General features: G+C 51.0%; 1 protein-coding gene across 1 annotated transcript in view; it reads right to left on the reverse strand.

Annotated features, from left to right (window-relative positions):
* LOC111846029 (protein tyrosine phosphatase receptor type F) overlaps nucleotides 1-12,142 on the reverse strand; it is a 120,711-nt gene extending 108,569 nt beyond the window's left edge. The window contains exon 1 of the mRNA XM_072704273.1: nucleotides 11,743-12,142. The gene's annotated coding sequence lies outside the window, so the exon portion shown is untranslated. The remainder of the gene's footprint in view (nucleotides 1-11,742) is intronic.
* Nucleotides 12,143-27,827: the final 15,685 nt, after the last annotated feature.

Below are 27,827 nucleotides of genomic sequence, written 5' to 3' on the forward strand. Positions count from 1 at the left end.
TCTTTATGTATGTATCTACATGATTATTTATCATTTGCACATCTTTATTACTTTTCTAACTCTGTTTTTTGTTCTTTTGTCTGCCTTGTTTAATTGTCTAGCTCTTGGCACTGCCTGCACCAAAACAAATTCCTAGCACTTTTCCTACTTGGCTGATAAAAGGATCCTGATTCCAAATCTGATTCTCATTCCAAAGAGACCACAAGTGAGAGGAATAGGGTTCCCCCAATTCTGGCACAATAAATTTCCATGACTTTTCCAAAACTTTTCCAGCGCCATAAGAAAATTTTCCAAAACCCACAAGTTTTCTTTGATTTGATGATCATGCAATTTCAGACAGTAATACTACAATTTTCGGTACGATAATAGCCAATCTGCTTACCAAATAAACACAGAGGGTGGACAACTTTCGCCAATGTGTAAATATATTCAATAATTTCAATAATTATACGTACCTTATGATTGGTAAAGGCAAACAGAGTCAAAAACAGGAAACTCTGATCAATAAAATTCAAATACATGCAAATAAATAAAACAATAAAAACTGAAATAGCGAGCAAAGATGCAACGATCTCAAATACGCGAAATCTGCGCGGTAAAAGTGCCAGAAACAGATGTTTGCCAAGGTAGTTAACTATTGACTTCCGTTAGCGCATTGCAGAATGAAGCGGGAAACAAAAATGAACAAGGCTAGTTTCCAAAACTTTTCCTCTCTATCCAAGAATTCCAAAAGTTATCCAGGGCCTGGAAATTTTTTTTCAAAATTCCATAACTTTTCCAGGTTTTCCATGACCGCAGGTACCCCGGAGGAAGGACCTCCGGTTCCGTGACATTGTGCACGGCGCTCTACTCCCACCAAGGCCAGGGGACGCAGCATCAGACCTGGGATATGCCAGGGGGGTGGTACCAGCCAGCCGGCTCGGGAATGCCCAGGGCCCCGGGCTGGGGGCCGCAGCCCTGGAAAAAGGGGCCTGGCCTTACCTACTCAGCAGGCTGCCCCCTGCGACCCGCCACAGGAGAAACAGGGGCAGGAGGAGATGACAGAAATAATATATCAGGACTTGGACCGAAGGAGCATGTGGCTCTGATCGGTGCCCATCAGTGAAACGGACACAAGCACACACAGACAAAGACACACAGACAGAGACACAGAGACGCACAGACAGAGACACACAGACAGAGAGAGAGACACACAGAGAGAGAGAGAGACACATACAGACAGAGACGCAGACGCACACAGACAGAGACGCAGAGACGCACAGACAGAGACACACAGACAGAGAGAGAGACACACAGAGAGAGAGAGACACACATAGAGAGAGAGACACACATAGAGAGAGAGACACACAGAGAGAGACACCCACACAGAGAGACACACACAGAGAGAGACACACACAGAGAGAGACACAAAGAGATACAGACGCACACAGCTCTGTCTCACACACACACACACACATACACACAGCTGTCTCTCACACACACACACACAGCTCTCTCTCTCACACAAACATAAACACAGATCTGTCTCTCTCACACACACACACACCTCTCTCTCTCACACACATACATACAGCTCTGTCCCTCTCTCTCTCTCTCTCTCTCAAACACGCACACACACACACACACACACACACACATTATTATAATTAGGGGTTTAACGTGCATCTACACCCCTCGAAAGCTTACCATAACGTTTTTGGCTGGCGACCCAGAACACCATCCGATGGAGACCTCTGGAAAGACGAGGCGGAAGCAGAACACGCTTACAGCGCACATCGGCGGAAGGACACAACCCGGCGCCATAAATCACAGCCCGTATGATCTCACACTTTGTGATCCATGTGGCAGCAGTAATGGCTACTGGTCCTTGATGGCCTCCCAGGGGGGGAGCAGAGAGATCCGCGGTGTCCCTTCCTGGCACATCAGACAGAGCTGACACAAAGGGCGGGGCCAAGAATTCTGAAGAATCTGGCGGCCAATGGGACGAGGGCGCTGTTCCACATTCCCGGCAGTGATACACGACCCCCTGGAACCCCCTGGTGTTTTTGGGTGATCTCTAAGCAGCGCCCCCTTCAGTCGCTGTGGGGTGAACTTCATGCACTGTGCCCTCTGGGCACCAGAACGAATAAACGAGGCTGCAGTTCTCCTGGGGAAAATTCCCCAGAAATGAAGCATCCACCGCAGCCCCGAGAGAGCGCGCTCGTCTGTAATTATTAACTAATTAGCCGTTTGTTAATTCCCACACTGCAAGTCCCTGTTTTTCACGTCACGATGAGCACCGATGCATATTTCCCTGGCGGTTTACACCACTACAAAACGGACAATGTTGCCATGGCGGGGGCAAATTCAACTGCTCTGACTCAAGAGTCAAATTGCTTTGATTCAATAGTGCCACAAGGACACGAAAAACAAACCACTGAAATGAAATTTCATGAAGTTTCGCGTGCTGGGGGCTGCTCTGAGGAGGAAGCTACCCCAGTGCCCCCCCACCCCATTTCACACCTGCCAGTCCGCGGGGCGAGATCAGAAGAGTCGCAGTGACATCACATGGGACCGTCAATCCCCACACTCTGACCAATCCCCTCCCCCCCCGGGCCCTCCCCATCTTATTTACAGTTTCTTTGGCACAATAATCAAGTAAAATAAGGGGTGTCTTCACAGGAAACCGCCAACACATTCCTGGGAGCCGGAACATTCTGGAAGAGGGATCTTTCCTGTCATGGAGACATCGCGATACGAGGAGCTGCAGAAGAAGCTAATCGCGCAGAGATGCTCCCTCCCGCGCTGTCACTACAGAGGAGGATAATCTCATTCCAACGGCCATTTTTAGATGTGGAAGTAAACGGGACTGCAGGGTAAATCAGACTCCACCCCCAAACACCACCTTTTACATTTTATTTATTTAGCAAACGCTTTTATCCAAAGCGACATATATTACCTGAGAAAGCGGGGGCAGCCAGACTCAGGAGCAATAGGGGGTAAAGGGCCTCATTCAGGCGCCCAAAGATGACATCACTTGGCCGACCCTAGGATTTGAACCATCGGCTACAGGCACAGGATGCCAACACACCGGCCCCTCACACAGGTATCATATGGCCGAGAGCTCATGGTAATGGAGGGACAGCAGGAATTTCCATTTTAAATTCACTGTGACCTCTGATAACGGACAGAGGACGAGAAGGGGGGCTGATGAGCGTGGAGCCCCCAGGACGAGCGACGCCCAAGGCGCCCAGCACCACAGCCTCCCTTTGAGTGTCTAACGGCGCCGGTTTGTCTCCAGTTTGCGTAGCGCTAATCCGGTCAGGGCGTCCGCAGTGGGTGGGGGGGGGCTTCACTGAGAGGACAGGAACAACATGTCCGGCACACCGGCCGGGTCCAGAAGGCGGCACGGCAAAGCCCGCCGGGAACAGTCACCGATGCGGGCTCGGGCCAAGCCCCCCCGAGTCCCGCCCATCTGGCCAGCCCAGGCCTCGCATCCAATCCGGCCCCCCCACCCCTCGGTACACTCCCCTCCCCGCTGCGGAGGAAGCGTGCGTGTCACCAGCGCCCGGACGCAGCACGTTGGCGGGCAGGCCGCCATCCCAGGGGGGGGAGGGCGAAACCCCGCCCCCAGAGCGAGGCCCCACCACCACAATGGGCAGCGGTGAGTTTCACGGGAAAACGACACGACCCCCTGACTGGGTCAGTGATCAGTGAGGCAGGTAAAGGTCTGAGAGACGGGCGGTAAGCCGGGTGGGGGTGGAGGTGCAGTTGGGGGTGGGGTCAGCTCAGGGATTGGCTCTCGTCCCCCAAGAATTCCTGCAGGAGGTCTGCTGGCACTCAGCACTCAGAAAGCATGTTATTTGATGTATAAATAGTCATTTATAAACCAATTAGTCAGAAAACATCAATTAAAGTGAGAGATGATGTTTAATCACTTCCTGAGCCGAAAGCACGTCACACCCCCCCCCCCGGCGCGGCAAAAGCACGTCATTCCTGACGCCGCCGACCCCATCCCCTACGCGCTCGGAAACACTGAAGCCATTTCGGCAGTCAGGGAACTATTTAAACATTTCTGGAACAAGCTTAAACCCTGGTTATAGCGCTCGTTCCAAGTCAAGATTACACGACCGTGAATTAAACATTTAACGGTTCTGAATTTCAGATGGAATCGGATCTGTCTCTCTGCCAAATACAGAGCTGGTCCGTAATTAAGGACAATGCAAACAATTTGCACAAATAAGCTCATTGTTCCTGCTGGTAAAGGCACTTCATCATCAGTCACTGAAATAAGAAGAATATATTTGCGAATCCACTCTTCTGTTTTATAAAAGTTTCATTGTTATCTACCAAGGAGGAACATTAACATTTTATCAGTCTGCACCCTACGGATCAAAACTTTTTTGTTCTGTCTGAACAGCCAAACCTCTATCAGCGCTGAAGCAGTAAAAAGCACAAAGTCACGTGTCTCTGGTTGAGACCATTCATGTCATTTCCAGCATTTTAGCTTTTCACATGATCGGTCACAAGACTTTTCGTCTCCAGTTTGACAATCCAGTGCTCAGAGATGTACCCCCACCTGTCCCCCCCACCACTCCCCTCCAATGAACAGCAACAGTTAAATTACTCCAGTCTCATGACTGAGCTACATTGCATCAGTTTGTTCGTTTGAGAGGCAGTAGGACAGGGGGGTGGAGCCAAACACGGACAGAAATCTTTGATTAAGCAGCTTGGTTAAAACTTCCCTCAAATTCGGAAGGATGTTAAGGACCCCCCCCCCCCCATGTATAACCAAAGTCATCATGCCTTCCTACAGCAATATTCTGCTAGTAAATAGACCCCCCCCCCCCCCCAAAGATCAGCATACCATCAAGCAAATGAAGTGACCTCACGCCCCGCCTAACGATCCCGCCATCTCCCTGTCGGATTCTGCCGGTTCCCATCTGTCCTCCTTCCCTGCAGCCGGAGGTGTGGTGTGCAGCTCACGTGGATCCTTAGAGAGCCACCGCTGCTGAGCAGAGGAGCCTCCAATTAGACGCCTCGGTCCGTGGAGATCAAAGCCCGTCAGGCGGCGGATGACAGCTCGCGCGGCTCCTGCGTCGCTGCTTGCTGGAAACCGGGGCTAGGCGGAGCACAAGGATGCCGGTGCATCACAGCTTCCAGAACTTTCTCCTCTGCTGTTCGGCGCCGACCCCCACTTTGCCCCCAAGGTCCGCGAGCACCAAGCGGTGAGCCCATTACCACGAAACCATCTTAGATCGACATGCAGCCTAGCCTAGCTGTCAGCACCGATCCGCCAGAAGCCCTGCTCCATTTGAGACCCGATCCACCTGGAGCACCACCTTGTGCTGGTGCCTCACCTCCGACACCCGCACGGCCGTCCTCATCCCCCGACACCCGCACGGCCGTCCTCATCCCCCGACACCCGCACGGCCGTCCTCACCTCCCGACACCGGCACGGCAGTCCTCACCTCCGACACCCGCACGGCCGTCCTCACCCCCCCACACGCACGGCCGTCCCAACCTCCGACACCCGCACGGCCGTCCTCACCCCCCCACACGCACGGCCGTCCCAACCTCCGACACCCGCACGGCCGTCCTCACCCCCCAAAACCCGCACAGCCGTCCTCACCTCCGACACCCGCACAGCCATCCTTACCCCCCAACACCCGCACAGCCGTCCTCACCTCCGACACCCGCACAGCCATCCTTACCCCCCAACACCCGCACAGCCGTCCTCAGCCCCCAACTGAGCCTTATCCGGACCTCCAGAGTGACCAAAACACAGAAGCAGCCGAAGCGCGCTAACGAAGACAATCAGGCAGGTGACAGCGGCAGGTGACGATGGCAAGGGATAACCTGCCTTCACGCCTCGCTGCATCTTCAGAGACGCCTGCACTCCCCGCATCTGCATCCATCATGACTTAATTGACTATAACCTGCCGCAAATAGTTCATTAAATTTCCGCCGAATATCAACACTGTTTGTACATACAAGAAGCCATACAAATTGGCTTAATTACCATAAATGCAAAACAAATCAACAGACTGATTAAAAAAAAAAGCTGAATTAAAACGTGCCCCTTTGCAGATAAGCTCCTTGGGAACTTGGGGCGGGGGGGGGGGGGAGGCTGATTAAATGGCTTCTTAGATCTTCATGTCACCGACGGGTGGGGGCATTTGCATATCAGCGTTTGGGAAACGGGTTGGATGCCGAGGTTCAGGGTGACTCCACACACAGGAGAACCCCGATAAGCACCCCGGGAAAGACACGGGATCTAGGTGGGAAAGACGAGTCACCTTCACGTGTGAATCAGAGACTCTCCCGCCCAGAACCTCCTCAGGCTGGCTGCCATGGTGATAAGCCCACATGCGTGTGGTGCTTCGCGACGGGAACGTGTTTGCGGAGGCCTCCCGTGGAAACATTTCCCTCCGCGCTTCCGGACGACGTTCCAGATTCGCCTTCATTCGACCGGAATAAAAAAACAAACTTGCATCGGGTGAGAGAATCTTGGTTATTTAAAAAAAAAAAAAAAAAAAAGCAGCAGGTGCCGACCGCTAAAGCAAATGACAGCAGAGCCAGAGCGGGATTGGCCAAGAATCTCCAAATGGCCACCAGTCCTTAGTGCGCAAGTACCGCAGTGCGTAACACGGCTGAAGCCACACCGCTACAAACAGCCGGTACGTATCAGTGCGCACGATCCCACAGGGACAGCAAGCGTGAACACACACACACACACACACACACACACACACACGGTGCAGAGCCATGTGCCGGTGTGTAGCTGGGCCCTGGGCATAGATGCGATAAAGACACTGTCCTGATGAAGAGCAGAGCCTGCGGAGAGCTCCCAACACGCCCTGCCAGTCACCTCCAACCACAACACGCCCACATCTTGAGTATTACGAATTGCTGCTAGGCCACAATCGCACCCCCACCGTCGGAATAACCGATAATAATAACCATCAGACCATCAAAATGTGTGTCGCGGATGGTGAGAGATCGGCCGGGCCGTGTCTGAGTTTCTGAAGACTAAAGCAAAGCACTGGGGCCTACTGACCAATCCCACACTGTCCTCTGAGGGCCCCCCCCCCGGCACTTATTTTTAAACATCACTCTGAAACCCAAGCCCCAACCAGCCCTGCCCCCTTCTCACATCACAGAACCAGACGGGACATTGCTATGGAGATGATGGAGAGACTGTTGCTATCCGCACGTCAGAAGGGCGGACCTACGGCGGACCAGTGAATGACGGCGCCATCCGGCCAGCAGATGAGGAATGGCGACTAGGAGGTCCGCGACCCGCGGTAGGCATAGAGATGTGGCCCCCAAGCAAGGCCCCCAAACCGTGAGGGCTCCGGGAACGGCCTTCGCAAAGAATGTCACTTCGCATAAAAGCATCTGCTAAATGCTAAATAAATAAAGGAAGAAAACGGTGCTGACTGGGCAGTTAAAGGCGATCAGTGAGGGTAATGAGGCAGGTATGTAAAGAAAGTCACAGGTAAACAGAAGGAGCGTCCGTCTCCAAACCCCCCGCTGACACTCCGGTCCGGTGTCCGATGGGGGCTGGAATCCGTCCTCCATCCCTGAGGAACCACAATCTTCAGTGGGTGCCTCTGAGGTCACCTGGCACCCAACCACAACTGCATTTTAATGACATTTCTAAACGGCATAAACTCTCGCTTCCAGAATGCCTGTTAATATTAAGGCATTTACTGGCAGAGCATCACGCTGCTTTTCCGTATGAGACTCCTCAGCAGAAGGCGAGGCTGGGGGGGGCGCTTCTGACTTCCGAAGTCGGCTTTCTTTTCACCCATAGCCTTCCCCAGAAAGCCTCATAAACCCTCCCCCTTTTTGTGGTTTATAATGCAACCCCCGGCCCCCATGACAGAAAACCTGCTTCCAATCAGCAGTCAAATTACCTTAACAAATGGTCGCCACCGGGAGGTGCCGTTTGGCACTCGCTGAGACATGTTTCCCACGGACCCAGCACCGTCAACCTTCACCGGGCAAACGACCTTGGTCAGCAGGGTCAGGTGACGCACTGGGAGCTGGAACCAGCAGCTGGCTGTGTGTTCCAGGCTGGAGACGGACTCATGGCCCCGGCAGAGAGCGACCTGCCCCAGGAAGCCGCTGCCCGTTGGAAGTCCAGCTCTTAAAAATCACAACCTCATCTCTGATGTCCGGCAGCCATGTTGCCGTGTCTAATTAGGCAGAACGAATGCCCGGTGCCCCCCCCCGACTCCCCCGCACAGCCTGACGGGTGGGCCGGCCGGCCTGTAGGGGCAACCTCACGCTGTTTTGGGATTTACCAGCGGATGGGTGAAATTAAAAGCTGCTGGGAGGGCCAGCGAGATTGGATTTTTCGCCACGGGGCCAATTAGCCCCGGCGACATTTTGCGCAGCAAGTGAGAAGATTCCGCGCCCGGGAATGCGGTGGCTCCGGCGGATGTGGGGACAGATGCTGCAGCGCTGGCACACTGGGACACACACGAAACCATGTACACACACACACACACACAGGCCGCTAGCGCCACCCACTCAAACTCACCGCTGCCCCCCAGTCCCCCGCCGTCACGAGCCACCTGTGCCACCGGACGCATGTCCTCGCTGACGCATGCCGCTCTCGCATTAGTGGTATCATGCGCCCGCGAGGTGCTCGTTTCGTCGCCCCATGTGACGCAAGGTTGCGCACTCACCTCAGGCCAACAGCCCTACGCCCCCACAGGCCATGCCGGGCACCAGCTTCCCCCCCACATGCACGCTGGGATGCTTCCTAGGGGCCCGCTGGTCAATGTGACAGTCAGATATTTGGAATAGTGAGAGGGGGGGCGGGGGGTGCTGGACAAGCCCCCTCACTACCGACTGCTTAATAACACAGGTGTGAGAGTGTGTGCAACACAGCACATGCACCCTCCTGTCAGGCAGTTAGACACATATAACCAGGAGATCAACCTCAGCTTATTCTGTGGTGAGAAGCAGCAGCAGATCAATACTAAATATAAGTCAGGCAGACAGCGGAGCTGACAGCTCTGTACCGTGCAGGCGTTAACGGCGAGTGAACTGCAATCCGCCTCAACATCGAAAACATCACACGAAGGCAATTTGGTAACAGCGTTTCCAAAAGATTTGGGTATGGTTAATATTAAAGTGAAGCCGGAAGCAGGGATGCCCTTTATCAGCTGGGAAATGTACACATGTACAGCCGCAAATGAGCCCTGTTCTGGTACTGATGCAATTCCAGGAAACCGAGCTGCGCATCCCGGCACCTTCAGCACAAACAGCTGGATGGTGAAAACATCTGGCCCTTTTTCCTTTATTAACTCCGGGGGGGGGGTTCTTAATTTTGGAAAGACTTGAATCCTCATGTCGGGTCGGGCTCCGGCTCAGGCGCCCATGCGAAGCGTACATGTGGCTCCTAGTCCGAAAATAGCTGCGAGGAGGTGTGTCTGCCCGGCCCCCGCCCAAAGGGGGGTTTGGCCGGCAGACCTGCGGCTTTAATACTCGGAAAAATGTCGGAGTGCTCCCCTTCCCATACAGCAAGTATGGAAAATGCTACACATAAAAAACCACGATCTAAAGCATGGAGGAACGGCGCCGCCGACGCGCCTCCACGCCGAGGCTCATCGTGCCGCAGGATAACAGCTCTGACGGACGCATTTCCACATACAAACCCACCGCAAATGGAGTCGCTTAGAAGCAAAGTGGCCAAACCCAGATCATTAAGCAGACACGCCCTTCCCGACACTAACTTTCTCCTATTGCGCCTGATGTTATTATTGCACCTGGTGTTTGGTGTAAATGTGTTTAAAAGCCCTGGATATTTTCCCTCTCCTGTTGTATGTTTATCCTTAACAAAAAACGTTCCATTAACACATTTCTACGCCGCTCGGTCCGCTGCTTATTCCTGGAGACTGTTCAGACTGTTTCTTCCCAATAAATCTAATTCTCTCATTTCTTTTTCTCGTTATTATTGTTATTTATTTATTTCACTTTATTCTGATTCTAGATGCAGTTCCACGTTTCCCGTAATAGGCCATTTTAAAGATGTTTAAGCAACTGAAGACGGGCGCTGACATTCAGCAAACTTGCGCACTGGGACCAGTGAGTCTATCAGACGGATCACGGTGCTGGGTCCGCGAACGCGCACGGGCGGGCGCGCGCTCTCACACACACACACACACACACACACACACACACACACTAGCATAAAACAGAGACACGACCGTCCACACCCCCGTCCATCAAAGCCGTGGGGAAAAAAACAGAATAAATATGTACAATTTCATATCAAATGACGCCCGAGATCTGACGAGGAGACGATGCTGAGCCCCTGCAGGGGCTGCGAGTCTTTACTCTGCTTTCATTAACATAAACGTAACTGTTCTTATAGTTTTAACGTCGATATCCCAGCACCTGGAAATATTTTGACAAGAGGGGCTTCCGCGTAACGCCACTGCGCGCAAGCCCGCCGCCACTTAGCGGACGAAGCGGGCGGGTTTCGCCGTGAGCCCTTGCTGGAGGGTCGCATGCTGACATTGTCCACATGTAACCACGCATCATGCTGTTCATTAACCGCATTTCATCACAAGTTTTCGGGACCAAAAGGAAACCGGGAACAAAATATGACAAAGAGGGGTGCAGGGGTGCCGGGTCCCCGGGCGGGCGGCCAGGCGGAGCCCAGTCCCCCAAACAGGTTGCCGTGTGAAATACGGCGATATCCCCGCTATTCGCACAATGATTCACCGCACGCTCCCCTCTAGGTTTAAAAGGCGAAGACAAACATTTGCAACAGCCTCCGTGATCAGAGCGTTTTCATTAACAAACGGCGCACGTACGTGGGCACAGCGCCTTATAAAAGCTATTATTTCACGAGCGTCTAAATACAGCAGCTACACACATTACCTATGAACACTTTTTACGAAAGTGGATCAAATGATAAACTAATACTAGACGCACCCTTTTTTCGAGAAACATTACGATGCCTACAGGGGTGCAGCCCCATTAATTTAACTTTTCCGTGCATTTTCCAGCCTACAATAGGCACGGATTGAAACTGATTAATGTCATGGCACAGAAATGCATTATTCCCACTCAGTACCATTACTAGCTGTCTGGGCACTTTACCCGGGGAGGGGGGGTGGTTAGATATACTAGCACTGGATTTGCAGCAGTAACAATACGGAATATTACATATTAAGTTACCTCTGACCATAAGCAAAACGGCTTTGTTTAATGCAACCTTCCTTCTATTTTATCTTAGCCAAAGCAATACGTTCAACAGGCGTTGGGGGGTTAATTATTAACCAGCTTTTACGAAACCGTGACTTGGTGCCACTTGACAGGCGCTTTCCGTGGATCATGTCCGGTGAGCGGTGGGGAGGCGCTCCGGCGAGCCGCGGACGCCGCACGGGGCTCCCCGTCCGCGCCGGTGACCGTCACATCCCGGCAGCCGATCTCCAGCTTGCAGCGAGCGATGCTCGAACCAGGCAAAGTTGATCTTCCCCGTATCAAGCGAACCGGCCGAGCAACCCCTCTAACCTGTTAACGAGCGAGGTCCGGCGTGTCCGCATGCACTCCGCTTTACGCCCGGACCCACCGGCGGGATGAGGATTAACATGCCGCCGACGTGAAGTGCGCTCCGCTCTGCCCCTTACTAGCGCCGATACTGTTACAAGTATATTTTTATAAGTATTTCGATCGCACCAAGTGGCCCTGAAACGAGCCTCCCAACTGAAAAGCTGCAAATAAGTGAAAACTCACGATCTGTGCGCCCCTCCGCCGTGTGCATGTCTCTCCCGGCCACTCCGCCGCTCCGTCCCCCCTGTTCACTTTGCAGCGTAAAAATCCACTTTTCACTTCTGCAAAAGCAGCCCGGATCCCCCAGATTCAAGTGCGGCTGGTGTTCAAAGGATAATCCCGGAGAAAGACAGCAGTCACGCCGCTTGTTTTACCAAGATGAAATCTCTCGTAGTTGTTATTTGTAATTTTTTAAATCTTGATATTTCCTCGGTCTGCGGCGGGGATCCGACTCGGCGCTCAGTTGCGGGCGGCTGCGGCTCCTTCTCGTCCTCCGGCTCTCTCTCACTCGTTCTTCGTTCGCCGGAGCTCATCGGAGGTCCTCGGATCTGATCGCCACTTTTCGGAAATCGACTTTTCTCCCTACAAATAATGAGATCATTTAGAGTCGCTGCTATATTCGTATACGGCGCCTGAAATAATATATGCTTGTTATGATTGTGGCCGAAGTTGTCACTATTGATGTGAATAATAATAATAATAATAATAATAATAATAATAATAATAATAATAATCCTATATATGTGTATTCATTTCTGGAAATAGCCCCAACAATTTAAATTACACAGAGAAAGTGCTTTAATCTTTGTATGTATCATTTTTTTGAACGGAGAATGACTTGTTTCTGTCGGGAGTATATTGCTATTCCTTCTGTTTGTGGCGTATACTAATGCAGGGTCATTTGGAGAGGGAGGGTACCGGCGTGGCCCTTAGGCGGTGAGTGCCCGGGGCTCGACGTGGGGTCGAGGGCGCCATTCGGAAGCATGTCACAAAGCGATCGTGATCCAAAAGGGATCGTGTTCCTGTAGAGGGAGCAATGTTTTCAGAACAGCCATGCACATCGTGTAGCCATGCGGTTCAACCATGTATTTAATCAGAAACGCACAGATATGTGAGCCGGACTGATTTTATGTTTGTGTGACGCCGGAATGCCCGCCGTAGAGCCGTCTTGATTTTATCGTGTGCCATCTGCTTTGAAGCCTCGTGTATGGTACCTGGTATGAAGAAATCAGCTCTGCCACCCTGCTAGTCACGGGAATTCATTACAGAAATCTTTAAAACTGAATAAATTTATATCTGTCATGCCTTTCAAAGGCTTACTTATGGGCATTTTTAAAGACACGTGTAAATGTTCTAATTCTGTTTCATCATCCCGTATAATCAAATAATTATTAATTTATTATAATAATAATAATTATTATTATTTTCGTTTTTGATTTGTTCTACAGCTGCTTTGTGGCACTTGCCAGACTGTCATTGTAAATAAGAAGCTGTTCCTAATGCTTTGCCTGGCAAAATAAAGGTCGATGAATGAAAAATGAAAAACATAGGTGGCTCAAAATCAATGGTCATTTCTTCGGCTGCGTGACATTTCTCCAAGAGACTGAACCCCTCGGCATGAGTTTAAATATGTCATAACCTGACCGCACGTTATGTGGCACATCAACTCCTGCGCCATGGCACCACAGGGTCGTCGTTCCGCTGCCCTGGGTATGATCTGCCCCTATAGCTTACCTAAGATTGCAATGGCAGTGAAGTTCACTGCAGTGGCAATGCAGAAGCGTGCCAGTATGCTTTGTGTTTGTTATTATTTAGAAGCATAGTAAGTCACACGGCCAATCAGTGCAGATGTGAGGTAGGTGCACCGGTTTTCTGGGCCCTCTCTCCACATCCTGGTCGTTCATGCTTGGGTGGTCAAGCGTTGGGTTGTCAGCCCCCGCCGCCGCCCCCCCCCCCCCAGAAGCCCACATGGCCTTTGCTGTGACACCAGGTGATGAGCAGTCCTTGAGAAGCTGCTCTCCCCATTAGCAGTCATTAACATAACAGCCAAACGAGGTGAAGGCCATCTCAGCGCCATCCTGTGTGGTCTCCCATCAGGGCTTGGAGGTGTGGCTTCTTTCACCGTGACAGCGAGTAGCATAAAGTATTAGAAAAGGGGCTGACTTCAAGGTCAAAAAGACTGCAGCTTCACAAGAGTGTCTTCAACCAATGATGCAACAATGCAATAGATATCCCATTAATACCAAGCTCATTTAATATAGATGCCTCTGGAACGCGATCCTGCTGGGAGGGAGAGAATGAAAGGAATGGTTTTTGTGTGGTGAGAGCGGTAGTTATTGAACATCTGTGGTTCCATTTCTGGATTTTGTTTTTCGGCACCCTGTGTTTTGTGCGTAGAACCTTGGATGCCCAGAGTCTCCCATGGATGCAGTTTGGACTTCCTAAGAAGCGCAGTATAAAAAAAGCCAGTTCATTAGCGGGGATCAAATACAGGAGATCAATGAAGCAGAACAGACCATCGCAAATGCCCCAAAAAAGCCTCGCGATCTGTGAGGAGAGCGGAGGACAATAATGGCTTGTGTTTGTGCTGTGTCTCCCTCTGATCTGCTCTTAATCAATGCCTCCCTAAAGCGGAGCCCGGCCCGCTGTCCCAAACTGTGATGGACTTTGATGTCCACGTCCCCCCATTGCAGGACGAAAGTGAGAACCTCAAAGAAAAGCAAAGTTCTTGCGCTTATTTGAAATGACGTTAAAAACAAGGATGTTGATTATGTGAGTGGAAATCACAAATTATACTGAAGATGAGTAATTTTGCTCGTGTTCCCACAAAGTCGGTGGCAGGAATTTAAGGCATCGTTAACACATGAGTATATTTTAATTATGCCACCATAATTGGAATGAAACTAGGCTGCACATGGCAGATACAATTCAGATTATAAAAACATATAAAAATGAGCAATTTCACTATGGGTGCAGCTATGAATATCCTTAGGTATGCTGTGTATATGCGTCACTCAGTGAGTGGCCCATATTGGTGAGGGAATTTCATCTGTGATCTAACGACACGCTAACGTAGTTTTTCACACACATATTGCGATCGCCTCTCCCGGCTCTGTACATGGTTTATCTGAAACTCTCCCCGTGAAACTGGTTTCTTTCCCAGTTCCCAGACAGTGTTCACTGTGTTGACTAAGCATTCACAGTTGAGTAAAAAAAAATGGCTTTGGATGGAGATACAGTTCGGAAATCAAGCACCTCGTCAAGTGAATAAAAAGCCCATATTCTGCGGAGCGAGCTCTGCCAGCGGTGACCTCAACCGAGTGGGAAGAAGTTCCGGCTGGGAGGGGATGAACAAACTTCCCAGCCCATAAACCACGTCGGGCTGGGATATACGGCCTCATAGCTTCCTCTGGACTTACGGGTACGTTTTCATGACCTCGTATCTCTTTATCACCGTATTCTGTAAGCTTTTAATCGAGTGTCCCCGCCCATCAAGGCATCTTGAAGCTGAAAGGGAAGCTTCAACAGACCAACTATGAATGGATGAGTGGTGATCAGATGTAAAGACGGCCGGCACATGCTCTCATGGTGGGGCGATGGCGGCATGTCTTAGAGACGGCAGCCAGGCAGCCACACGCTCACGGTGCGGCAGAGGGAGGACACGCGGTGCGGTCCGAGAGAGGGCCCCCACGCGGTGCGGTCCGAGAGAGGGCCCCCACGCGGTGCGGTCCGAGAGAGGGCCCCCACGCGGTGCGGTCCGAGAGAGGGCCCCCACGCGGTGCGGGTTCGGTGGCGTGTCCGAGAGAGGGCCCCCAAGCGGTGCGGGTTCGGCGGCGTGTCCATCTCTCTGTCTCTCTCCCTGCATAACCGGTGCTTTTACGTGACACTTGTAAACGACGTCTGCGTCATATATTGATGGAGGCCCATTTATCTCCTGGGATTTTGTTATTGTTCTCCAAGCTGCCAACGTGAATGACACCTCTGAGAGGCCCGTTAATTTTATTCTCTAGGTCAGTACCAGGTGGCACCATTAGAAAACTGTTGTGATGCACTTAATGAAATCTAAATAACTTGTCATTAATTATGATGTCATCTTAGAAACAGCTGTGGAAACTGTGGATTTAAAGCTCTCAGAAACAAACCTGCATTTCAGTCTCTGTCGGTCAGACATATATCTAGGACACAGGGGGCAGCCAGTAATTCAGTGTATACAAGACCCAGCTATCGAGTCTCTGTTAAATGTGATATTTCAGCTGGTTATTAGCCGATGCCTGCGCTGCTCTGTCCAGAAACACACGTAGAGCCTCAGTAAACAAACCGTGGCTCCCAGTAAGAAAAAAACAAAAGAGCACGAGAATCATAGAGAAAGGAGCGCCAGAATTGGAACCAGACACAGGAGCATGAGAATCGGAACCGGGCAAAGGGGCGCGAGAATCGGAACCAGAGAAAGGAGTACGAGAATCAGAACCAGAGAAAGGAGAACGAGAATCGGAACTGGGCAAAGGGGCACAAGAATCAGAACCGGACAAAGGAGCGCAAGAATTGAAACCGAGCAAATGGGCACAAGAATCAGAACTGGACAAAGAGAGCGAGAATCGGAACCAGACAAAGGAGCGCGAGAATTGGAACCTGGCAAAGGAGTGCGAGAATTGGAACCAGAGAAAAGAACACCAGAACTGGAACTGGACAAAGGAGCGTCAGAATCATCAGAACTGGACAAAGGAGCTCCAGAATCAGAACCGGACAAAGGGCCGCCAGAATCAGAACTGGACAAAGGAGCACCAGAATCGGAACTGGACAAAGGAGCGGTTGGCAAGGCTGAGATACTGGGAACCCAAAGCCAGGGAAGAAGGTGGGGGCCACTTGGAGCAAGAAAGCGAATGGAGGGAAATGCACAGAATAGGAGAAAGGCTGGGGGGGGGGGCATGGGGCCTTTGGAGGAGTGACCCCATGGTAGTGATGGTGGTTAACGGCCCACCCCTAAAAGACAGTGTGCAGAAGGGTCCCTCTCCATGATTTTAAAATGTATCACCTTAAGACTCAGGTTTATGAGCATCATCACCATGCTGTCTCTGCCCAGTTTACTGATACTACCAACCAAATGGCCCCACCAATCACGAGGCTCCACCCCCTTCACTGGCACAAGCCCTCAAATGACACCATTTGATCCAAATCTAAACCTCTGGAACTGTGACTGTTGGTGTCACTGGCAGCCAATCAGGAAGGTCAGGGTCTGATCTACCATTCTATGGGGCTTCAGATGGGAGCAGCAGACCTCAGGCACGGTGAACATGGCATGGTGGACAGAGTGGCCACTGATGCCCGCTGTCTGAGCTGGGCAGAGAAAGCAGCACCCCCAACCCCAAAACACACAAAGTCCGCAGCATGGATGGGGAAAATTAGCAGGTACCTGATTCTCTGAAATGTCAATAGAAATGGAAGAAAAGGGGGAACCGAAGGATCACCTGCTCTGCGTAAACAACGAACCAAGGCATTGTGGGAAAAAGGGCCCAGATCTACAGACGGGCATGTGGAGGGTAATTACACGGTGTACAAAAGCCCCGATTCACGTACCGACGCTGAGGTGTGCAGCACTGTGTTAACTTGTATAGAGTATAAAGTAAGTATAAAGTATAAAGTGTGTAAAAAGTGAGAGTGAAAATGAGAGACCGTCGCTCACCAGCTGTAAATTACGTGTGAAGAGCAGAAAAGAGCAGGATCAGAAGGCAGACATTTTGGGCCGCCATCAAACGGAACGCGGAATGCCGAACCCTAGGAACCAGCAGGCAACTCCATGGGGGTTAATTATTTAAAACCCATCAGAAAATAAACAAAGAGAATCACAGTGTCCCCAAAGGAAGACGAGAGCTCAGCCGGGCCACCCTAACAGGGACACTCCTACTGGGACAGACATATGGAAAAGACCAGAATCTTCACCCTCGTTACTAGGAATGAAAAGGACAACGTGGTCATGGATTTCTGAGATTTGGCTTAATGGGTTAATGTGTGTGTGTGTGTGTGTGTGTGTAGGTGTGTGTCTGTGTGTGTAGGTGTGTGTGTGTGTGTGTGTAGGTGTGTGTCTGTGTGTGTGTGTGTGTAGGTGTGTGTGTGTGTGTAGGTGTGTGTCTGTGTGTGTCTGTCTGTCTCCCTTTTTGGTCCCCTCCCTTGTCATCCTGGGGGTGTCAATACGTTCCTGTCTGCTTACCGCCCCCCCCCCCCACATGCTGCCCTTTCTCAGGTGCAGATATGTGTCCTGCGGTGCTCATACACCCCACATCTGCTTGTAAACGTGGATTTAAAGTCCAGTTCTTCCAGTATGCCTGTTGTAGATCCCTACCAGCTCCCCCAAGGCTCAGAGTGATGCAGCAGATCACCCTCCTTCTCTCTCCCCCTCTGCCCCTCCTTCTCCCTCCCTCTTTCCCCTCCCTCTCTTATTCCCCTCCCTCTCTGCCTTTCTCTGTTTGTCTCCTCTCCCTCTCTTCCTCCCTCCCCTTTTCTCCCTCCCTTTCTGTCTCTCACTCCCTCTCTCCCTCCTTCCCTCCCTCTCTCCCTTCTCTCCTGTCTGCCTCCTTGTCTCCTTCCCTATCTTCCTCTCTCCTACTCTCCTTTCCTCCTTCTTTCTCTCCCCCTCTCTCTCCTCCATCTTTCCCTCCCTCCCTCCCAGGCTCTGCCTTTATGGGTTGCTCCTGCTTCAGATTAATGGCTGATCCAGTGCTGGTCTGCATCACGCCCCATGCCCCTGCTGTGGACCAGTTTGGCCAGCTCATGACCCCGCGTGTGCCACACATGTACTTGACTGTGATTTTCCGCTTATCGTGCCCCCCCCCCCCCACACACTGCTGCTTCATCAGCAAGATGGGTGGAGGCACCTCATTGGCCGGCTTCACCTCTGCAGACTCCTCATTGGCCGGCTTCACCTCTGCAGACTCCTCACTGGCCGGCTTCACCTCTGCAGACTCCTCATTGGCCGGCTTCACCTCTGCAGACTCCTCACTGGCCGGCTTCACCTCTGCAGACTCCTCACTGGCCGGCTTCACCTGCTTGGGCAGTCACATTGTCCCCTGAATGGCCTGTCAGGCATTGTGTTCGTGGCTTCCTGCCATCTCGGAGAGCTTTAAAATCGCCAGCCACCCCCAAGCGAAAGGAATGAGACTAACTATATGAGGGAGGCATCATTGGGGGATGTGGCATGGAGGAGATCATCCTGCCAGGACTTAAGGGTTTTGTGTGCAGGAAAGGGAGGAATGCTCTGTCCCTATTGCAAACGGGAGCATCCCTGCCTCTTTCATGCTTTTTGAAGGTATGCCACTACTACACTAGTAAATAATGGGCTGTTTGGACCCATGGAGAATAGCCAAACCAGCAGTGTTCAGTCCAGACATGCAGTGTTAGGTCCAGAGCTGCAGTGGTTGGTCCAGAGTTACAGTGTTTGGCCTAGAGCTGCAGTGTTAGGTCCAGACCTGCAGTGTTAGGTCCAGTAGATTGTTTGACCTGGACTGAGGATTCCCTGATAAAAAAAATTAAACGTTTAGAATTAAATAATAGCTGTCTGCTAAGTTAAGCATATTTTTGATAGTAATACATTACTTCCAAAAACACTCTAGAAAGCCAAGAAGAATCTGTAATGTTCTTCAGTAGGTCTGAAAGGCAGAGCGAGGTACTGTAGCTAGTTTGGTGTCAGCAAATGCTGAGCCTGCAGGCTGCATCGCCTTGAGTGGGACGGCCAGGCATCTTTGCAAGCAGCTACACGCGTCACTAATGAGCATTGTTGTCTGGTGCAGCTCGAGAAGCTGCATGAGTCAAATGCTCAGTGCGCAGTAAGTAGGCTGACGGCGGCTCGCTGAGCGACACCATCTCGGCTCCTTCCTGCCTCCCACCCACACGGTCTGATGCCGTATCGGAGAGTAGTCCCCTTTGAAGGCCGTGGCCCCTCTTTCTAACAGCTTGGTCCCCTGCCCTGGGATGAATAAAAAGGTCTTTATGTCGTCTTCTGTCTGGAGGCCAAGAGCTCCTTCAGTTCTCTTGGTTTAAGATCTCGAGTGAAGTTGCTCTACGTGTTTTGGATGAGGGAGGCCGTGTTTTGGATAAGGGAAACGATCAATACCATTAAGGAATCGCTCGTTATGCTTTCAGACACAAACAAGGGTGAGTTATCGCTGCTGTCTTTATGCCTCATTTTTATTTTTGCACACGACCTCAGTTAAGAAACATCAAAGTCAACAACAGCTCGATTCAAGCGATACTGCTGTTTTTTTGACTGTGATTGAAGCCCTACTTCTGGTCTATCTGGGGTTGCTTCGTTGCTGGCCTCTGTCGCGATGGTGTGGCCCCATTCTGGGCCTGTTTGCTAATTAGCCGAGCTCTCGCTCCCGCTGTTCCAGCCAGGCATTCCTTGGCATATTGGGTTTCCAACAGCATCCCTGCCCCATCGCTGTGCTGTGGGAATTCATGTTTCCTCCATTGTGGAGGTGTCACGATGGGCACAGGGAAGCAGGCGAAGGGAGTCGTGGATACGCACAAAAGGGATTTATTAACGGAGTAACTCAATCCAAAACACACGCACCGTCAATGACAGGACTGGGGAAACATACTCAAACGCGGACTGAAATACACAGGACTAATCACAACAACGAGAAACAGCTGGTGAAGACGGGGAATCCACATGAGGTAGATGAGGGGGTGTGGCCGACGAGAGGGCAGGAGGAGCGGGGCATGACAGAGGAGGCATGAACTGAAGGGTATTGGTTGGTTAATATTTAATTTTTGGTAGGAGGAGCTACAGTTTCCTGGGCAGTGTGCTCATGGTCGAGGATTGGGTGTCCTGACAGATCCCCTTGAAGGAGATGCCCCCATCTCCATGGCAAAACATTAATGGGGGCTATTAAATGCAGGCTGCTTGGAGACACGCGTTCCAGTTCTTGACACTTCCTCTTTGAAGACCTTTAGTGATGGGGAACAAACATCTTGCAGTTTTCAAGCCATAACGTGCTGTGGGGTTGCACGGCTGCTCCTCCAATCAGAGTGCAAGGTCGGGTACAGCAGCCTGCCCTCACACTCACCCAGAGCCTGAACCACATGGATGGTGAAGCTGGTAGGACTTGATCCTGTGGCTCCCCTAGGGGCGTGTGCTGCCACAGCTGCTCCTAGAGTACCACCCTGTGGGCTAGCTGGCCGGTGGAAGCTGCTCAGGGAGCCCAGCTCAAAGCAGAGCTAAATGAGTGTTTCCTCTTTTAGGGCTGTATGAGAAACTGTGTCACTCTGCATGAAAAACGGCATCTTTTTGGACAAATGAGATACTTCTGTGTTAGTGGGGGGGAGGGGCCAGGATAAAAAAAAATGTCAGGGCTTTGTCCAATCAGAGCACATGGGGGTGGTCATCTGACACACCCTCCTGAGGAAGGCCAACCCACCCCAGATATGGAGGGTAAAGTGACAAAGAGTTATACAGTTGGAGGTGCTTTCAGGTGGATGGAGATGCCAGACTAGTTACAGTATCTCATTTTACTCCCATCTGTAATGCAAAATGGATGTTGAAAGCATATGAACCATGATATCAAAAGTAAATGCTATTATGTAACTAATTAGCCATTGCCTCTATCGGAAAGGCCTTCCATAGCTGTTTAACCTGATTTCTGTGGAGAAATTGAGGTGAGATAGATTTATATTCAGTTTCGGTCCTTGAGGAAATGCCAAAATTCAAGGAAACACCTGGTCCACCTGGATGCCGGCACCTTCCCCGCATGGCTGAAGGTAGCGTGTGAGGATGACGGCCTGGGCACGGAGCACGCACACACTTGCTCTGCATGAGACAGATTTACACAGGCAGCTATGTGTTTCTCCAGAGCAGGGAAATGTCCGTGGCCTTGCAGCCTCCGCGGCCTTCACAGCCTTCATTGCCAATGTGTGAGATGATTGCTTTTATTGACTCAGAGGTTCCATTAGCATGGGTGCTAACTGCCGTAAATAGCTAGTGACACGCGCTGCGTGTGTGGGATGCCTCACGGGCGGCTCGCTAACGAGCTTACATTAATGGTCCCGACTCGGGGTCCCGGTGACAGTGACACATGCGGCCAAATTTCCCCCAAACTGTAGCTGGAGGAAAAATGCAGAGCAGAAATTAAGGAAATGCTTTTAATTTGGTGCAGGCTTTCACTGCACGTTACTCTGCCGTTAGTTAGACTGACCAGATAATCCATGTCAGGGAGGACACTTTAAGCTACTCCAGGTTTTACAAACTACTTTAAAACTACTTTAAAACTGAAAGGCACCTGTGTTTGGCTAAATAGCTCAAGTCTTCTTCTGCTTTGACTGGTTTGATTGAAAAACTCATCCAGCTGTTATACATTAACATTAGTGGCACATGCATGATTATAGGAGACTGACCAATCAGCACACAGCAAGAACTCGGTGCTTAACTGAGATCCAGGTCCTTTGGTATTTTACAAATCCTGTCCTGGCTCAGTGTGTCCTCCCTGACATGGATTATCTGGTCACCCTACCGCTAGTGACCTCCCTAACACCACAAGATGGAGGGTCACATATACTCCACGGTGACTTGTACTCATTATACCGTAAGTAACAGATCGGGACTGGTAAATGGAACGTGCTTGAGACACAATGGCGGCCTGAATGTTAGGCTGTCTCTGTCGCTATTGAGTGACGACACATCCGATCCGGAGTGCTGAAACTCTGCGTATCATCCAGGGTGAGGAAGATGACATAAAAACATATCTGCCTCCGCAAGAAGAGCAGCGTGCCAGCAGAGGAAGCCAGTGGACCCCGCAGCGGAAAGCCTGGCACCCGGCGGGCCAGTCGTTTTCCTTACCGCCCGCCGTTTCTCAGCACGCAGCTGGTCTCCAGTTCTCCGCCGCTCTGCCGGCTCACCGAGGCTGCCGCGTCTTCCACATTGGGGGAGATCTCTGCAGACCGACACGCCATGCGATGGAACGGGAGCTGGAAAGGCAAGCTTCGCCATGATTCAAAGATTTCGAGGCAGATGGTCCATGTCCTCGAGGAGATACATGGAATTGCCTCCAAAAGATAGATGTTGAGCAGAAAAATATATATATATATATGAGCAAGTATTAGATGTATTTAAGCATTACTGAGGGCTCCATCGCTGACAGATGGTGAGTTTTTATATGGCTCACAACATGATAGACAAACTTGAAGCCCAATGTTAACAGAAAAGGTAAAATCTGGATTAAACAGGAATGTCTCTGCGCCTCCTCAGAGGAATGTAACAATGCAACTAAATAAACTAGAATGACTAATGGATCTGTGTTATGCAGCCATTCTGTTATATGGCTAGAATCTTCCAAGAATGTTTGCGTGTTGCAAAATTCAGTAGTTTGTTTAATGGAATTATGGTCTGTCAGCTTGTTCTGGAGTTAGTAATGAGGGGGCCTAGAGAACCATTTAATAAAAGTCATCTTTCTGGGCGACATTCTTCAAATGCAAAACAGAATATAATTTAATACAAATACTCTGTCTTTCAAGCGGCAATGGCACACATCCCCTTGTCACCACTAAAGACCATGCCATCGTTTAACGTTATTAAACCGGACTTGTTTACCACTGCCATGGAGAAGCAACAAGCTTATGGGGAGACAAAGATCTTATAAGACACAGGTGAGATGCCAGAAGAGAAAAGAGGAAGACATGTGAGCAGGTCACATGACACATGTCAATGTCACATGACACAAAGCAGGTCTAGGTCAGTATTCTCTAACCAGGCACAGAGCTCAGGTGGATTTACCCACATTCATCCTATGGTCGCTGTAGAAACAGGGTTGCCAACTTTGGTCAGCTGGCTGACATGATATTTTCAATTCCAGGCAAGTCTGCACACACATTTACATGTATGTTACCTTGTAAATAGTCTGTAGGGTTTGCAAACTACCCCAACATTTTTGTTGAGCCTAATTTCAGGTTTAAAATGGAATAATATAGATTTGCTGTGAGATTTCTTGCATGACCGTGAGAACCTGGAAGCCGGAGTGTCATGGCAGATGCGTGAGATTTGGCAACCCTGAGAAAATGCAGTTTGTTCCAAATAATTCAGTATTTTCACACTGATTCGTAATAGCACAGCTTTACTGTAAGCCTGTACTATTTTGCGATTAAATGGTACGATAACTTAAAGCTGCGATGCTTTAGTTCAAGCTTCATTTGGTTCATACCCTCACTCCCTGACAAAGGCTTCACTTCTGTGTCCTTCTTGGAATGGAGGCGGGGTGGAGGGGGGGGGCGGGGTGGGGGGGGCACCTGGGTGTGCCAGTGGGCGTGGCCTCAACCCGAGCTTCATGACCGGTCCGATATCCCAGAAATGTCCAATAAAAATCATCACTATCACATCGCCAGAGCTATTTGAGGAGAATAAAATGTGAAAAGTGACAGGAATTATTGTTAATATTCTTTAATATTGTTGTCAATAGTGCTGGCTTAAATGAAGTATGACTCAAATCGCGCACGAGTCCTCGCACTCCTGCTGTTTAATGGCGTGCGATTAATCTTATTCTTTGACGACGCTCCTGTCCGCTGCTCCGCATCATTAGCCCACATGCATCCGCTCACTCTCCCACCGCGCCTTCATTGACTGGGTCAGCCAGCCGACGCTGGGGAGTCCGGGCACATTCTCGGACGGCCCCCGGAGTCGCCGTGAGGCCCCCGTGGAGCCGCGGCACACCTCACCAGGTCACATGGCTCATCTCTGACGACACAACCGGGGGGGATTCACCGCTCGCGCTCCGAGCCACATCAAGGCAAGCTAGCGACAGTATTTTTTGGCTTGATTTCAGCACTTTCTGGCAAAGAAACAGATTAGTTTGTTGACAAACAAACATTAAAACATTAGCACATTGAATAAACAACCTCAACGTTGCTAAACATAACAAAAAGCAGCCAGTCAAACCAGAGGCATTACATTTACAATGCAATATATTTACATGCTCCTGTGCGCCCCACCCGTAGAAAGCCCAGCTGACACCAAGAAGAGCAGAACCCGCCCCCCACCGATTCCTCTGGGTTATGGCCCCTCCCCCAAACTGGCAATTCATTGCAGTGTAAATCACTGTTCCCTTTTACCCAGAAGCCACTGTCTGCTGAGTCCCGTTCAGAACTGCAGTCCTCTGCTTTTTATGTCTCTCTCTCTCTCCTAATTAATGCCTTTTTATCACTTGGAAGTCGAAGGAAAACAAGTTAATTGAAACACACTGCAACACACTTGTGAGTAATGAGTAGTTTTACACGTTTGTTGCCTGATGGGGGTGGGGGAATAATCCCTGTTTAGGGTAGTTGTCAGCGCAGTGTCCCCCCGAACAACGGCCGTTAATGAAAGTGTGGACCTCGTTAATAATCCAAGGTGTTGAGACAGCGTTAAAGGGGAGGGATAGTGAAGGGATATTAAAGCACTGCATTGCCGTGGTAGAGCCACAAGCCAAGAGTTTCGCAGAGTCCATATGTTGTGTCTTTTTCTGGCTGTGGATGACGCGGGTTGTGGCGCACAGGCACCCCCGCCCGCCATCGCGGGGGAGGGGACAGGAAGACTTAAGCCCTCATAAAAAGGATGTTACGCTCATCCCGCAGGCCACGAGCACTCACGGCCCACTCCTCGTCTCACAGATTCTGATTTTAAGCCACCGGCACCGACAATAAAACCAGCCGATAAGCACTTTCGGGTGGATGTGATTTCACCCACCAGGCCGCGTGAACTGAGCAGAGGGTGCAGTAAGATTCTTTGCTTTAATGTGGTTTCACCCTCGTCGGCAGACGGCCATGTGTGCATGCTCACGGAGATGGGGATTCTGTCGGAATAACTGGGTTTCCAGCCAATGTAGGCAACCGTGTGAAGAGGAACAGGAGGGCATTAAATCCGGAATGGTGCACAGTCACACACTTTGAAATATAACGGACAATTGTCCACAATCCCAAACCAGTTTCAGTTAATATCCCTGTGAAAATACAGGAACCACAAACCTATACTAAATCTTGACTAATTTATGTATCATGTTAATCTATCTTGTCGTGGTGATTCAGGCAGCTGGATGGACGACCATGAAGAATGATTAATGTGGACCTGAGGACCCAGCTCACACTGTGGATCAAAGGGGGGGAGGGACACAGCTGGATGGACACACATGGCAGGCTTGCCAGGAGCTCACCTACCTGTAGCAGGCGTGATTAATACATGTAGGTACCCCCCCAATTTGAGAACGGCCGTAATGCATGGGGGGTCTGTTAGCCGGTGATGTACCGCGCGGCCGCCTCAGAGCGATGGGTCCCGGTGACTCTGCCATGGCAGTTTTGATTTCACGGTTTGTTAATGCCCACTGTCTTCTCACATCCCCCCTCACCCCCTGTGACTGGGACCTTGCCTCCCACCTCCTTGTGCTCGCCCCAGGTAGCTCGAGCCAAGTAGCTTGGCCGGCGAGGATAAATCAGCCACCCTTTTCCCATAAAGTCCCAGCGACGTCAGGCCGCCTCGTAACAGCCTCCCTTTTGAAGGGCCTGGTGACGTCAGGCCGCCTCGTAACAGCCTCCCTTTCGAAGGGCTTGGTGACGTCAGGCCGCCTCGTAACAGCCTCCCTTGCGAAGGGCTTGGTGACGTCAGGCCGCCTCGTAACATCCTGCCTTTCCTAGGGCCCGACTTCTTTATCTCACACTCTCCGGCTTCTATGTCACACGTTAATCACCGTAACTTTGCTCAGCGTCTTTGCTGTCCAAAGTGCAGCCTGGTCGCCCCCATCCAGGAGGAAATTGGAACCTTTTATGACGTATAAACATCCCCGAGACCATATTTCTCCGCTTTGGTTTACCGCAGCTCAGGGGCACGCCGAGTTTTCCCACGGTGAAAGCGGAGGCTGGAGCACGCTGATTACCATAGCGATGAATGCTAAACGCATGGAAACAAAAGCTAAGTGTCCGTCGGACACACACACGGAAGACGTCCAAGAAAATGTGAACAAGCGGATAAAAAAATCCCAGCGCAGGCCTCCGACGCAGGGCCGGGCCACGAGACGCCCACATCAGGGAACCGCCACGGCTCCTGGACGAGTGCGACGCCCCCCCGCCGGACGCTAGACAGAATCACAGCATTCTCCCCCAGCGAACAAAAAAGCCCGGGGTGGGCCCTCTGCCGTCGCCATGGCGGTTGGGGGGGATTGAAGGGCCCTGACAGAAATGCAAAAAGCCGACCCTCCCTCACAGAAAGGCAGGCGTCTTTGGTTTGCCGATAGTTCTGTGTAGACTCTGACATTTGTGCCTTCGGACCGGAGTATGCGGGGCGACAAAGGGGACACAGGACAGAATGTGGGCATGACAGGAGCAGAAAGGAGCCCCCTCATGGCCCCCACCCACCCCCTGCCTGATGGGTAACAGGATCTCTCTATGAAGCACCTCCCACGTTGAGCGGGCTCCCCGACGCCTCGTGTGGTGAAAGACGTCGATCCAAGATTTGGTGCTGTGACAGAAAGGAAGGGGAAGCCCCCCCACTGGGCCAGCACCCCAACACACACGAGATAAACAAAAGGCCTGGCGCTCACAGGTTTCCATCTGCACACTTTGTTCACGTCGACGTTTGACAGACACGTTGCTCTCCAGCCGGAGTCTCTGGGGAAAACGCACAGCTACACAGGGTAACTTAATGTGCTATCGTGCTTCTTGTGGGTACGTCAGAACAACCATATGAATGGCAAGATATTTATGTGAAGAATCTGGCCATTTAAGAGATATTTGTTTAGCCAGTTGGAATAAACCATTTTATATTCCCTGTACAGGGAGACAGTGGCTTGTTATCCAGTTAAGGAGGCTGGACATGTTTAATTTCCCAGACAGTGGTATGAGGATGAATATGAATCAAAATTCTTTACGAGTAGAAATCTAGAGGTTTAGGAGGGGAGTCCGACTCCCGCTTGGGCAACGGGCCGCGTCCGGCAGGATCTGCCCGTCCTAGGGAGGATGCAGCCGCAAACAGCTGCCATCACTGATCCTCAATTAACCCCACAGCATCCAGACAGATGAGGCATTATCAAAACACGGCACCTTTATCAATTTTACTCAGAAAAATGATTGGAAGGGTCTGCCATGGGGGGGGGGGAGATAAAAGACAGCAAGATGCTGAAGCTCTCATCTCCAGGATGAGGAAACAGCGGCTTCTCCGAAAACGAGAGGCCCGCATCACCGCCGCACCGCGCCGCTGCGCTCAGACCCGGAACAACCCAGCAAAGCAGCGGAAGGTGCTGCCCAGAGGGCAGGAGTCAGGTCCTGGG

Source organism: Paramormyrops kingsleyae, chromosome 21 (assembly GCF_048594095.1).
Source record: "Paramormyrops kingsleyae isolate MSU_618 chromosome 21, PKINGS_0.4, whole genome shotgun sequence".
Classification (NCBI taxonomy): Eukaryota; Metazoa; Chordata; class Actinopteri; order Osteoglossiformes; family Mormyridae; genus Paramormyrops; species Paramormyrops kingsleyae.